This window comes from Scyliorhinus torazame, chromosome 4, assembly GCF_047496885.1.
Source record: "Scyliorhinus torazame isolate Kashiwa2021f chromosome 4, sScyTor2.1, whole genome shotgun sequence".
Lineage (NCBI taxonomy): Eukaryota > Metazoa > Chordata > Chondrichthyes > Carcharhiniformes > Scyliorhinidae > Scyliorhinus > Scyliorhinus torazame.
The window spans coordinates 296,503,729-296,516,730 of NC_092710.1; the positions used below are offsets into that span (position 1 = coordinate 296,503,729).

Genomic DNA, 13,002 nt, shown 5'->3' on the forward strand with positions numbered 1-13,002 from the left:
AGGATGAGAAGGGAGATTTAATAATGGGAGATGAGGAAATGGCTGAGGAACTGAACAGGTTTTTTGGGTCGGTCTTCACAGTGGAAAACACAAATAACATGCCAGTGACAGATGGAAATGAGGCTATGACAGGTGAGGACCTTGAGATGATTGTTATCACTAAGGAGGTAGTGATGGGCAAGCTAATGGGGCTAAAGGTAGACTAGTCTCCTGGCCCTGATGGAATGCATCCCAGAGTGCTAAAAGAGATGGCTAGGGAAATTGCTAATGCACTGGTGATAATTTACCAAAATTCACTAGACTCTGGGGTGGACTCAGGGGCGGGTTTAGCTCACTGGGCTAAATCGCTGGCTTTTAAAGCAGACCAAGGCAGGCCAGCAGCACGGTTCAATTCCCGTACCAGTCTCCCCGAATAGGCGCCGGAATGAGGTGACTAGGGGCTTTTCACAGTAACTTCATTGAAGCCTACTCGTGACAATAAGCGATTTTCATTTCCTGGCGGATTGGAAATTAGCAAACGTGACACCGCTGTTTAAAAACGGAGGTAGGCAGAAAGCGGGTAATTATAGGCCAGTGAGCTTAACTTCGGTAGTAGGGAAGATGCTGGAATCTATCATCAAGGAAGAAATAGCGAGGCACCTGGATGGAAATTGTCCCATTGGGCAGACTCAGGTCGTGCCTAACTAATTTAGGGCAGGTCGTGCCTAACTAATTTAGTGGAATTTTTTGAGGACATTACCAGAGCGGTAGATAACAGGGAGCCAATGGATGTGGTATATCTGGATTTCCAGAAAGCCTTTGACAAGGTGCCACACCAAAGGTTGCTGCATAAGATAAAGATGCACGGCATTCAGGGTAAAGTAGTAGCATGGATAGAGGATTGGTTAATTAATAGAAAGCAAAGAGTGGGGATTAATGGGTGTTTCTCTGGTTGGCAATCAGTAGCTAGTGGTGTCCCTCAGGGATCAGTGTTGGGCCCACAATTGTTCACAATTTACATAGATGATTTGGAGTTGGGGACCAAGGGCAATGTGTCCAAGTTTGCAGACGACACGAAGATGAGTGGTAAAGCAAAAAGTGCAGAGGATACCGGAAGTCTGCAGAGGGATTTGGATAGGTTAAGTGAATGGGCTAGGGTCTGGCACATGGAATACAATGTTGATAAATGTGAGGTTATCCATTTTGGTAGGAATAACAGCAAAAGGGATTATTATTTAAATGATAAAATATTAAAACATGCTGCAGTGCAGAGAGACCTGGGTGTGCTTGTGCATGAATTGCAAAAAGTTGGTTTACAGGTGCAACAAGTGATTAATAAGGCAAATGGAATTTTGTCCTTCATTGCTAGAGGGATGGAGTTTAAGACTAGGGAGGTTCTGGTGCAATTGTATAAGGTGTTAGTGAGGCCACACCTGGAGTATTGTGTTCAGCTTTGGTCTCCTTACCTGAGAAAGGACGTACTGGCGCTGGAGGGTTGCAGAGGAGATTCACTAGGTTAATCCCAGAGTTGAAGGGGTTGGATTACGAGGAGAGGTTGAGTAGACTCTGACTGTACTCGTTAGAATTTGGAAGGATGAGGGGGGATCCTTATAGAAACATATATAATTATGAAGGGAATAGACAGGATAGATGCGGGCAGGTTGTTTCCACTGGCGGGTGAAAGCAGAACTAGGGGGCATAGCCTCAAAATAAGGGGAAGTAGATTTAGGACTGAGTTTAGGAGGAATTTCTTCACCCAAAGGGTTTTGAATCTATGGAATTCCTTGCCCAGTGAAGCAGTTGAGGCACCTTCATTAAATGTTTTTAAGAAAAAAATAGATAGTTTTTTGAAGAATAAAGGGATTAAGGGTTATGGTGTTCGGGTGGGAAAGTGGAGCCGAGTCCACAAAAGATCAGCCATGATCTCATTGAATGGTGGAGCAGGCTTGAGGGGCCAGGTGGCCTACTCCTGCTCCTAGTTCTTGTGTTCTTGTGGGAGAGTCTAGGACCAGAGGGCATAATCTCAGAGTAAGGGGTCACCCATTTAGGGGTTGGTTTAGCACAGTGGGCTAAACAGCTGGCTTGTAATGCAGAACAAGACCAACAGTGCGGGTTCAATTCCCGTACCGGCCTCCCCGAACAGGCGGCGGAATGTGGCGACTAGGGGCTTTTCACAGTAACTTCATTGAAGCTTATTTGTGACAATAAGTTATTATTATTATTAATGCAGGGATGAGGAGGAATTTCTTCTCTCAGAGGGTAGTGAATCTGTGAAATTCTTTACCGCAGAGAGCTGGAGAGGCTGGCTCGTTGAGTATGTTCAAGGCTGAAGTGGACAGCCTTTTAATCAGTCAGCGAATCGAGGGTAAGGCGGAAAAGTGGAGTTGAGGGTTATTACATCACATTAAATCAGTATAATCTCATTGAATAGCAAAGCAGACTTGATGGGCTGAATGGCCTACTTCTGCTGCTACGTTTTATGGTTTAACCTATGTTCATTACTGAAGTTCCTCATCTCTAGAACCAATCTTCTGAATATTTTCTGCACACTTTCCATTGCTTTCACTTCTTTTGCGAGGCAGCAGAACTGGACACAGTATTCTAGCTGAGGCCAAACAAATTACTTGTACAAATTCAACATTAATCTGCTTACTCTATGCCCCTATTGATAAGGCCTAGGATACTTTATGCTTTATTAACTACTCTCTCAACCTGTCTGCCATCTTTAATGATTTATGCACATATACACCCAAGTTCCTCTGCCCCTCCACCCCTTTTTAGAGTTATACCATTTATTTCTCTTGTCCCTCCATGTATTGCTACTAAATTCACCTCATACTTTCTGCATTGAACTTCATCTGTCTCCTATCCACCCATTCCACCAATTTGAAGTCCTTCACTATCCTTCCCATGATTCATAATGCTTCCAAGTTTTGTATCATCTGCAAACTATGGAATTGTGCCCTTTATGCTGAGATCGGGGGAATTACTTTCTATTGGGAAAAACAAGGGTTCCAACTCTGACCCCATGGGAAACACCACTAGAAATCTTTCTCCAGCATGAAAAACACCCATTAACCACTGCTCTCTGATTCCTGTTGCTCAGCCAAATTTTGTGTCATTGTTGTTTCTGTTCCTTTTTATCTCACGAGCTATAGCTTTCCTCATAAGTCTGTTGAGTGGCATAGTATCAAACACCTTTTGGAAGACCATATATACCACATTACAGCATTTTCCTCTTCAACCCTCTCTGTTTCCACTTCAAAAAACTCCACCAAGTTAGTTAAACTTGGTATTCCTTTAAGAAATCACTGCTTGCTTTCTTTAATTAACTTGCATTTGTACATGTGACTATTAATTTTGTTCTGAATTATTGTTTCCAGAGGTTTTCCTACCACCAAAGTTAAACTGACCGTCCTGGGCTTATTGTTGCATCCATTTTGAACAAGGGTGTAGCATCGGAGTCTATGGAAGATTGAAACTTTATGGTTTGTGCCTTTGCAATTCCTACTCTGACTTCCCTCAGTAACCTTTGATGCCTTTCATCCAGACTCAGTGCCTATAATATAATCTTATTTTTAATAATCTTTATTGTCACAAGTAGACTTACATTAACATTGCAATGAAGTTACTGTGAAAAGCCCCTAGTCGCCACATTCCGGCACCTGTTCAGGAACACTGAGGGAGAATTCAGAATGTCCAATTCACCTAACAAGCACGTCTTTCGGGACTTGTGGGAGGAAACTAGAGCACCCGGAGGAAACCCACGCAGACACAGGGAAAACGTACAGACTCCGCACAGATAGTGACCCAAGCCGGGAATCAAACCTGGGTCTCTGGCGCTGTGAAGCAACAGTGCTAACCACTGTGCTACTATGCCCCCCAACTTTCCAAGTACAGATAACCTATACAATACCTCCGCCTTTTCCATTTTAAATCCATCTAGTGCCTGAATTCCCTCATTTTGTACGATGGGCTGGGTAGCATTTCCTTTCTTCGTAAAGACGAATACAATGTATTCATTTAGTACTTCAACTCTGCCCTCTGCTACCATGTGTAGATCCTCTTTTTGACTTTTATAAGGTCCTACTTCTTTTACCATGCTTTTACTATTTATATGCCTATTGAAGACTTTGGGATTTCCTTTTGTGTTGGCTGCCGGTGTCTTTTCATACTCACTCTTTGCTTCTATTATTTGTTTCTTCATCCCACCTCTGAACCTTCTGTTTTCAGTTGGGTTTCAACTGTATTTTCTACCTGACACCTATCATAAGCACACGTTTTCTTCTTTATTTTAATTTCAGCAACCTTTTTAAAAATAAATTTAGAGTACCCAATTCCTTTTTTTCCAATTAAGGGGCAATTTAGCGTGGCCAATCCACCTAGCCTGCAGAACTTTGGGTTGTGGGGGCGAAACCCACGCGAACATGGGGAGAATGTGCAAACTCCACACGGACAGTGACCCATAGCCGGGATCGAACCTGGGACCTCGGCGCCGTGAGACAGCAGGGCTAACCCACTGTACCACTGTGTTGCCCTTAATTTCAACAACCTTTGACATCCAGGGAGCTCTGGATTTGTTTGCCTTACCTTTCCCTTTCGAAGGAATATACCTTGACTGTTCCTGAATCATCTCTTCTTTGAAGGAGCTGCTTTTCCTGTCAACCTTTGACACCAGTTTATTTGGCCCAGATCCATTCCTACCTCATTGAGGTTGGCTTTCCCCCCAGTTAATTTTTCTTAAGCTGGACTGTTCCATAGTCAGCCTATATGTGTGATACAATGATCATTGTCCCCTAAATGTTCTCCTCCTGGCACTTGATCAATTTGGTTGACCTCCTTTTCAAGAACCAGGTCAAGCAGTGATTCCTGCCTCATTGGACTGAAAACATATTTCTTGAGTTCAAGGAGCAGCCACACAGAAAGCGTAAGGAACAAAGTGAAGACTCTATGTACAAGTACCCAGAAGGGACTACCCGCCCCCAGCCCACACTCTGGGCCAGGGTTTTATATCCTGATTTACTCTCTCTCTCTCTCTCTCTCTCTCTCTCTCTCTCTCTCTCTCTCTCTCTCTCTCCCCCCCCCCCCCCCCCCCCCCCCCCAAAACGTGGAAGCTCATATTCCATGAGATTTGTGGGGAGCCAAATTGGATCGGCCCCATGGGTCTAGTGTAGGTTACAACACACTTTTTTGCCCCACTCCACCCTCAAAAATTCCGGAAAGGCATCCGCCAACGGAGGGTACGGTGGGGGAGCCCAGTACTTTTTTTCAGGTGACCGACATTTCCTCATTGACTGGCGTGGAGGTACTGCCATCGGCGGCTGATCGTCAGGAAACTAGTCACTGGCAATATCTGGCGGTGGCACCTCCATCTCAGAGTCTGAATCCGTGGCAAATGGCATTTCGGCACCGAGATCCCTGTAGGATGGTGCTGGTGGCGATAGCGGCGCCAGGGGCCATGCAGGGATCTACAACAGGGCATGCACAGTACGGAGCTCCTACTGTGGAGATAATCAAGTAGCCTGTCCAATTCACTGTCTCCCACACAAACCTGGCACCACAACGGCCTGGTCTATTTAATGATGGTGCCCGGAATCCATTTGGTCCTGTCACCGAACTTGCGCCACCTAGACAAGGATACTCGGCAGAGGAATGTCCCCAGCTGCTGCTGTCTGCAATGTAACCTCCTGCCAATATTGGGGTGAGTCCGAAGTCAACGACCCATAAGGAGATACGCCAGTATCATACAGATGGCGGCCTGCGGTGTTGTGTCGCAGCAAAAAAGGAAATGCGCCAACCACATGTCGAGGGACCCTGTGATCTGCTTGCGCATGCCACACCTGAAGGTCTGGACCACCCGCTTGGCCAAATTATTGGACGTGGGGTGATATGGGACAGTGCGCACGTGCCATCCGCCATCGGTCCTGATGTAATTCCCGAACTCTGCACAAGTAAACGGCATCCCGTTGTCCGAGACCAGTACCTCTGGAATGCCGTGAATACTAAGCAAGAGCCGAAGCTTCTCGACCATTGCCCGTGAAGTTGTCGACGACATTAGAGGAAGTCCAGCCACTTTGAGTGAGCATCGATAAGGAGGAGAAACGCCTTTAGTCTCCGAGTCAACCGAAGGGAGGTTTGCAGCTCCACCGCTAAACAAATTCACGCTGACTTGAAAATGGGCAAGGAAAAGGTGTACATCAACATTGTTGTCATTGGACATGTTGACTCCGGTAAATCTACAACCACTGGCCATCTCATTTACAAATGTGGTGGAATTGATAAGAGAACCATTGAGAGATTTGAAAACGAAGCAGCAGAGATGGGCAAAGGATCCTTCAAATATGCCTGGGTCTTGGATAAGCTGAAGGCTGAACGTGAACGTGATATTACCATAGACATCGCCCTCTGGAAATTTGAAACTTCAAAGTACTACATCACCATCATTGATGCCCCTGGACACAGGGACTTTATCAAGAATATGATTACTGGGACATCACAGGCTGACTGTGCTGTGCTGATTGTTGCTGCTGGTGTGGGTGAGTTTGAAGCTGGTATATCAAAGAATGGACAAACTAGAGAGCATGCTCTGCTGGCCTACACCCTGGGTGTGAAGCAGCTCATTATTGGTATCAACAAGATGGACTCTACTGAGCCACCATACAGTGCAAAATGATATGTGGAAATCACAAAGGAAGTCACCACATACATCAAGAAGATAGGCTACAATCCAAATACTGTAGCTTTTGTCCCCATCTCTGGTTGGAATGGTGACAATATGCTGGAAACCAGTGCAAATATGTCCTGGTTCAAAGGTTGGGAGATTACTAGGAAAGAGGGCACGGCCACTGGACACACTCTTTTGGAGGCCCTCGACCACATTCTACCTCCAGAACGCCCTGTAAACAAACCACTTTGTCTCCCCTTGCAGGATGTCTATAAGATTGGTGGTATTGGTACAGTACCAGTGGGTCGTGTTGAGACCGGTATTATGAAACCTGGTATGTTGGTGCACTTTTCTCCTGCCAATCTTGTCACTGAAGTGAAATCTGTGGAAATGCATCATGAAGCCCTTTCGGAAGCCTTACCTGGTGACAATGTTGGTTTCAATGTGAATAACGTTTCTGTTAAAGATATCCGTCGGGGTAATGTTACTGGTGACAGCACAGTAGATCCACCAATGGAAGCGTCTTCCTTTGTTGCACAGGTTATTATCCTGAACCACCCTGGACAAATTGCTGCTGGCTGTTCCCCAGTACTTGATTGCCATACTGCCCACATTGCCTGTAAGTTTAGTCACTTAAAGGAGAAGATTGATCGTCGTTCTGGCAAGAAGTTGGAAGATCGTCCAAAATTCGTTAAGTCTGGAGATGCAGCCATCGTAGATATGACCCCATCCAAGCCCATGTGTGTGGAGAGCTTCTCTGAATACCCACCTCTTGGTCGTTTCGCTGTCCGTGACATGAGACAAACTGTGGCTGTAGGTGTGATCAAAGGTGTTACCAAGAAGGAATCTGCTGTCAAAACGACCAAGGCTGCAAGTAAAATTTTAAAGAAGTGAATATCACCATTGGCCACTCTGATTCAGCAAGCCCAGTTGAGACTGACACCACCAAAAGATTTGTTTGTTACCAGCCAAATATGTGTATTGATGAGGGACTGGATATTGATTAAAATACATAGAAAGAAATTCAGAAGGAAAGGATGAGGAATGGTAGAATCTTGATGTATTTGTAAACGCCCTTTTCACTTAGGTGATAACTGTTTTGGTTGTGTAACAACTTAAACTAATAAATATACAAAACTTGTTGACTAAAAAAAAGATAAGGAGGAGAAACATGGACCCCAGAAAAGGGCCGACAAAATTGGCATGGAGGTCTACCCATGGGTGACTCGGCCACTCCCAGGGGTAAAGTGTTGCTGCAGGCAGGTGCTTCTTCTGCTCCTGGCATGTGCTGCATTGCTGGGCGAGCCGCTCCATCTCTGCATCCAAACCTGTCCACCATGTAATTTCGGGCAAGCTGCTTCATCTTCAACACGCTGGGGGGCCCATTGTGGAGGTCCATGAAATGCATCATAGCGATGACCTCATCGGCCCTGGGGGGCTTCGGCAGCCTCATCGGGAGCAGATCTCTGCTCACGGGAGCGGATTTCTGCTCAAAGCGTCCACGTGCACTATCTGTGTCCGTGGGCAGTGTTCCAGCACATATATTTGTATGCCGCCAGGATGAGGGCCCATCGTTGAATTCTGGCCAACGCAATGGGAGGAACTGCCCTATCCTCCTTGAACAACCCCAGCAACGACATATGATCAGTCAACACTATGAACCGATGCCTGTAGAGGTGCTGGTGGAATTTTCTAATGGCGAAACCACGGCTAGACCTTCTCTATTTGGACATAGTTGCGCTCAGCCGTGGTAAGTGTCCTTGAGGCAAAAGCAATTGAATGCACCCGACTGTCGTTCATCTGATGGAACAATATGTCGTTGATGCCGTAGGACGAGGCGACACAGGTGACCAGAAGTGGCTTTGCAGGGTCGAAGTGATTCAGCAGCTGAGCAAATGTGAGCTGCTGTTGCACTTAGACAAACGCCACCTCCTGTGGCTGTCCCCGATTACAGGAAGATACAGACAGGCTGGTCAGATCGGCTGATCAGTGGCAAATGGAATTTAATATGGATAAGTGTGAGGTGATTCACTGGGGCAGGACAAACCAGGCAAGGGCCTTGATGAATGGCAGGACCCTGGGAAGCACCGAGTGTCAGGGACATTGGTGTGCATGTCTGATCCCTTAAGGTAGCAGGGCAGGTAGATAAAGTGGTTAAGAAGGCATATGGAACTTCCGGTGACGGCGGGCGGGAGGCAGCCGTGCGTTGGAGGGCTCCCGTTCGGGAACGGCATTTTCGAGGAGTAACGCCCGGTCCTAGGGCCAGCAACAGCAGTAAAAGTCGGGAGACAGTGCACAGAGAAGAAGGATGTCAAAAAAAACGGCCGTGAAAAAAGCGTCTGTAAGTCCGTTGGGGAGTGGAAAGGTCACCGCGGGGTCAGCAAAGAAAATGGAGGCTGGAGCACCAGGGGAGGCCGCAGTGCTTACGGCTGAAGAAATAACTAAGGTGATGGCTGCGGAATTCGAAAAGCAGTTGCCGCAGATTGCGAAATGCATGGAGACGGTGAGGAAGGAGATGAGGGAGGTTTTGAGTGCGCTGGTGGAGGAGGTGGTTTCCCCGGTGATGACGGCGGTGGCGAGCGCAGTGGCGGAGGTGCGAGACCAAGGGGAGGCATTGAAGGAAGTGGAGGAGACGTTATTGCAGCACAGTGATCAACTTGCCTCGATGGGGAAAGAGATGCGGAAGGTGATGGACACTAACAAGGATCTGCGAGGAAAAATGGAAGACCTGGAAAACAGATCCAAGCGACAGAATTTGAGGATTGTGGGGCTGCCCGAAGGAGTTGAAGGACCGAAGCTGACTGAGTATTTTGCCGCGATGCTGGCAAAACTATTGGGGGAGGGGGAGGATTCCTCCCGATATGTACTGGATCGGGCTCATCGGTCGTGGAGGCCTGTACCAAAGGCGAGTGAGCCGCCAAGGGAAGTGACTCTGTGCTTCCGTAGGTACAGTGTGAAGAAGGTCCTGAGCTGGGCCAAGCAGAAGCGGGTGGTGCAGTGGGCTGGAGCTGGTATACGTGTATACCAGGACTTTACGGTGGAGCTGGCGAGGAGGCGGGCTGCCTTCAACCGGGTGAAGAGGGCACTGTACATTAGCAAGGTGCAGTGCGGCATTGTATATCCAGCGAAGCTGAGGGTGACTTATAAGCTCAGGGACTTTTATTTTGGAACGGCGGAAGCAGCAGAGGAGGTTGCGAAGGCAGAAGGACTGGCAGAACTGACCAATTGAGGAATGGCCATGTGCCAATGTAACGTCATGACTGTATTTTCTTCGTTTTTGTATCACTGCGCGCGGGTGTAGAGGCTAAAGGAGCCAATGTTGTATATATTTGGACAAGGGAAGGGACGGGACTTTCACTCGAAATGAGGGCTCTTTGGGGTGTAGGTGGATATGCGGGGTTTGTGTGCTAAAAGGGGATCTATTGGCTTTCCTAGGGCTGGGCAAGGGGGAAAGGGACCCGGGCGGGGGCCTCCACGCTGGCCGGTTTAAGCCGGCCAGTGAACGGGAGTGAGGTGGGGGAGGGGCTGCGGCCATCGGAGCCTGGCAGAACAGGGTCCGAGTGGTCTAGCCGGGGTGGAAAGCTGGGGGGAGGGAACCGAGGTTGGGAGGAGGAGTTTTACACGAGGCAGTGGACGGGAGGAGCTGGAGACCTGGAGGGGGGTCTCTGGGGTATCATGTACGGTACTCTCTCAGAGGCTGGATGGCGTTGGTTGGGGGGGTGGGTGGGGGGTTGGGGAGCTGTGTAGATTAAGGGTGACTACGGGTAATCCCTGATTCCTTTTTGTCATTTGTTTATGTAAACATGTGGGCTGACGTTTGGGGGTCGGTGGGCGGATGGGATCGTTGTTATTATGGGGATTGACATATCCTGCTGATTATTGTTTATTGTTGATGGGTGTAAAGGTGGGAGAAAATGTGAAAAAGGAGGAGAATAAAATTTTTTTAAAAAAGAAGGCATATTGTATACTTGCCTTTATTAGCCAAGGTTAAGAGCAGGGAGGTTATGCTGAAAGTGTATAAAACGTTAGGTTACAGCTAGAGTGTTGTGTGCATTTATGAAATCCACATTTATAGGAGGGATATGAAGCACTGGAAAAGGCGCAGAGGAGATTTACCAAGATGTTGCCTGACTGGAGGGTTTTAGTTGCAACGAGAGATTGGATAGACTGGGATTGTTTTCCTTGTGGCAGAGGAGACTGAGGGGAGACGTCTTTGAGATGCATAAAATTATGAGGAGCAGTAGATAGAGTAGGTAGGAAGAAACTTTTCCCTTTGGTAGAGGGATCAATTACCAGAGGACTCAGATTTAAACTAAGGGGCAGGTGGTTCAGAGGGATGCGAAGAAACTGTTTTACACCCAGAAGGTGGGGGACGTTTGGAATTTGTTACCTGAAAGGGTGGTGGAGGCAGAGACCCGCATAACATTCATTAAGTGTTTAGATGTACACTTATGATGCCAAGGCATATATGGGCCAAGTGCAGGAAAATAGAATTCGAATAGTTAGGTGGTTGTTTTTGACCAGCCCAGACATGATGGCCCGATGGACTCTGTGACTCCTGCTCTGTCTGCCTGTTCTTTTTACGACAGTCTGCTGGTCGCCACTTCTCTCTCCCCCTGCACATTTTGAAACTGCAGGGTGACCACATCTGTAAACGTGTTATCCATGATGCTCTCAACCTCAGTGATGCTCTGGAGTGATGCCAGCAGCTGCTGCTCAAGCTCTACAATCCAGAGCTCAGGGTACTGCATCTGACCACACTTGCTGCACAAATGGTTATCCAGGACATGGGAAGTGTCCTGGAGTCCCCACATTACACATGATGGGTACTCTTCAGGTTAGATCAGCCCTGCCATTTCTCTGCTTATTGTCTGATAACCCTGTGGTTAAACCTTACTGTTGGTAATGAACCGTACCAAGATTAACAAAGCTTTACCAATACTAATAAATTTTACGATTAATAAATCTTAGCAATATTGCTAAACCCTACCAATATTTAGCACATCTTACTAATTGTCTTAAGCTCCACTTAAGAATAAAAGATAAGGCATACCAGCTACTTACTTGTTACTCATTGTTCATATTATAACATTTAAAAAAAATCCCAATGGCTCAGACTCAGTCCTGCAACAGCACTATTCACTGTATCATTTTCCTGTGTCACTGTCCACTTTTGTTTTCAAACTCTGGGAGCTCGTGGACTTCTCTGCTTCTCTCTGAAGGTAAATGGCCTACACAGCCTCGCTCCTCGCTTATATTTATCCTCTCCTGGCTGTGTATCCCCACAGGCTCACTCCTCTCTCTGCCCCTCTCTGAAGGTAAGTGGTGCAAGGGCAAGTGGTATTAATACAAAGACAATGCATTCCTTTGGATGTATCTCTCAGAACCACAGCATTCAAAGGCTCATGGCCCTTCACCATTTAGATTTATGCTGCGGCTGAAAGAAACTGGTTGGAGATAGACTGAGGGGGAACATATGAGGGTAATCCATTTGCAAATGATGGTGTTGAATGTGGATGATTTTCATGGTGGCTTCTCTTGATCCCCTGAAGGCAGTATACAATTCCAGAGGTATTTTAACAAGCAGCCATTCTGTATAATCTTGGTCTTGTCCTCATTTGGTGCGCATACCTGTGGGTTAACAAGCAGGGATTACAGGGTTGACATTTAGAGATAAATCCCTCTCTTTGCCACCCCTCACCACCAACCCAGTGATACCTAAAACAATTATAGCAGCCACCCCCCCACCACAATAATTCCACCTGAAATCCACATCAAATTTGAGGCCTTGTATTCTGTAAATACCATACCACACATTTACCTGCCATGGGGCAGCTTTCAAGTGGCTCTTTAGTATCTGGGTGCATTATTTCTTCCAGCGACAGAATCTAGTCCCTTTAAAGTTTGCAGTCCCTTTTAACTGGAAAGGAATGTAGTTGGTACTTTTCTTCATCACGTTCATTCTTGAGCAGGATCAAATAGATTAAGGTAATAGTGGCTCTTAAACATAATTACCTCTTGAAGAGAGAACTCTTGAAATGCCAGCGGTGTATTTTTACACAACCAAATAGATGTTAATTTTTTTCCATTTACAAATGTCTTGCAGCCCTTGCCTCCTCCAAAGAAATATCGCTTAATGAATCCTGAATGTGCTAGTTCTCCTACTATGCCTTTTGAAATGAATGGGCCACCTAACGGTTTGAGTTCTGTTCACTGCTTCCCTCCATCCGGGGATTTGGGGCTTGGACTAGGTGTTTTAAAAGGCCAAGCGATGAATGAGAATGTTCAGCAAAATTTCTCTTCTTCATCTTCCAGCTATTATCTGTGTGTTATCAAAATCCATTCTTCTGCAGGTGGTT

At 46.6% G+C, this 13,002-nt stretch overlaps 1 protein-coding gene and 1 pseudogene across 3 annotated transcripts in view; both read left to right on the forward strand.

Annotated features, from left to right (window-relative positions):
- Positions 1 to 13,002, forward strand: part of afg1lb (AFG1 like ATPase b) — a 267,168-nt gene that overhangs the window by 16,493 nt on the left and 237,673 nt on the right. The gene's annotated exons all lie outside the window — the stretch shown is intronic.
- Positions 6,140 to 7,783, forward strand: LOC140411014 (elongation factor 1-alpha 1 pseudogene; annotated as a pseudogene).